The sequence below is a fragment of the Suricata suricatta genome, chromosome 11 (assembly GCF_006229205.1).
Source record: "Suricata suricatta isolate VVHF042 chromosome 11, meerkat_22Aug2017_6uvM2_HiC, whole genome shotgun sequence".
Classification (NCBI taxonomy): Eukaryota; Metazoa; Chordata; class Mammalia; order Carnivora; family Herpestidae; genus Suricata; species Suricata suricatta.
Genome location: NC_043710.1, coordinates 54,872,887 through 54,875,334, shown reverse-complemented (window position 1 = coordinate 54,875,334; position 2,448 = coordinate 54,872,887).

Genomic DNA, 2,448 nt, shown 5'->3' with positions numbered 1-2,448 from the left:
CAATGGAGTACTACATGGCAATGAGAAAGAATGAAATATGGCCATTTGTAGGAAAGTGGATGGACCTCGAGGGTGTCATGCTAAGTGAAATACGTCAGGCAGAGAAGGACAGAAACCATATGTTTGTACTCATAGGTCTACCAGGAAAACAGGAGAAACCTAATGGAGGACCAGGGGGAGGGGAAGAGGGAAAGAGAGTTGGGGAGAGAGAGGGATGCAAAACCTAAGAGACTACTGAATACTGAAAATGAACCAAGGGTTGAAGGGGGAATAGGCGGGGGAAAAGAGGTGGTGGTGATGGAGGAGGGCACTTGTGGGGAAGAGCACTGGGTGTTGTATGGAAACCAATTTGACAATAAACTATTAAAAAAAAGAAAATGATCAGATAAGAAACAACAGAATTGTTCTTTACAGTTTATTTTTTGTCTCCGAAGTTTGAAAATAAAGGGATGTGATTCACATCTCAAAGGAAAAAGCCCTGACTTCCTTCTGTCTTTCAGGGGAGCCCACAAATGTCCTTACTCACCAGGAAGCTGCGTTGTGTGTAGCAATACCTTCAGCTGCCACACTTGAAGACATGGCTGGTAGAAGCTCTTAGATGTTGCCACACTTAGAAACAGACAAGAAAGGCCAGAATAACAAAGCAAGAGTGACTAGGATAATAAACCAAGATCAAGAGTTTGGGTCCACCTTGAGCTGTTTACACAGGTTGAAAGAGAGGCATTTCTCTGGAATCCTGCTGCCTCTTCCAGTAACTGACAAGAAAGGAGCCCTTCCAAAACACTGGGCACTCCTGGGTTTAGGTAAGCAAGTTGCAGTGTTTAACTTTTCTCCAGGTCACAATGGACTCATGGTATATGGGCAGGATTGAAAAAAGAGGAGGAGACAAAGGAATGATGAAAAGTAATGAGAAAGACTAGTATACAAACCACACTTGGTCACACCTGTCTCCAAGGTGTGCAGGAGATGAGAAAGCAAACAACGAACCAAGATTCCCTCCGAGGGAAGTGATGAAAGGAGTCTGTTTGAAGAAAAGACTAACCATTCCTCCAGATGTAGAATGAACATAGTTAGGAACAAAATCCCACCATGAGAAAACACCAGTAAAATAAAAATTCAGATCTCCTTACAATCCCTGCTTTCCTGGATTTCAACCAGATTTTCCTTTTCCCTCAGTCTTTACATAGGGCTTCATCATGGACCCACATGGGGAGCATTCTCCCACATGGGGAGAGAAAATACACCAGTTCATAGACCCTGATTCCTAGACCCCGGAGAAGAATGTTTAAGACACATATATGCTCCTCAGCCCAAGAAAAGGGAAATGGCAGTGATGTAGTTAGCCACAGGTGCTGAAGGGTTTTGATTTACTTGAGCAGATTGGATGAAAAAGGAAGAAAGGAGGACTGGATACTGGATATTAGTGCCCGTCACAGTGAAAACAACCTCCTCATTGACATAGGTGCTGGTGTAAGACATTTAGAGGACCAGGAAGTTATATAGATAAAATGGCTTGCAACATTGCCATTGCAGAGAGCTCGCCTAAGCATGTGCCCTCTATGGGCAGTGGCTTCAGCAAATCCTCTATCTCTCTCTTTCTCTCTATCTCTGTCTCTGTCTCTGTCTCTCTCTATCTCATGTACACATGTACACACAAACACCCCTGATAAGATGTGGTGGCCTTGTCCATAACATGATGGATTACAGACAGCTACAAAGCAATTATAGGCCATTAATGTCAGCACATGGTATTTAGAAATGACAATAAAGAGTAATAAAATCAGCTGAGTCATGCAACCAATACAAGAGATGATGTACTTTGATACAAAGATCATCAACTTTGGGGGGGGCGCACGGGAAACAGATCCATGAAGCACTGGTTGAAGAGGAAATACAGAATGGGGGTGTGAAGATGAGAATTTAGACTGATTAGGGGTGTTTAGGGCCAGGCCCCCCACATGGGGTGACAGCTTGTTAACCCAGAAAGGGGCCTGAGAAGTAATTTCCACCAGGCATTACCATCTGGGAAAATAGGGGCAAAGAAAATGCAGCTCTCTTTCTCCCTATAACAGACGGGATGATTGTCTCGAGTGCCTGCCTTCCCGACGGGTGGATGAGTTAGGCTGCTAATGGCTGTCATCACAAACACTGCAGACTGGGGGGTTGAACAATGGAAATGTATTTTCTCACAGTTTTGAGGCAAGAAGTCCAAAATCACAGTGATGGTAGGACTGGTTCCTTCTGAGGGCCATGAGAGACAGATTTTGGCTTTCCTGGGTTTGTAGATGGCTATCTTCTCCCTGCGTCTTCAGGTCACTTTACCTCCGTATGCGTCTGTGTCCAGATTTCCTCTTTGTACATGAACACCTGTCACGCTGGATTAGGACCCACTCCAGTGACCTCATTTTAACTCCATTAACTCTTTCCCCAAATAACATTACATTCTGA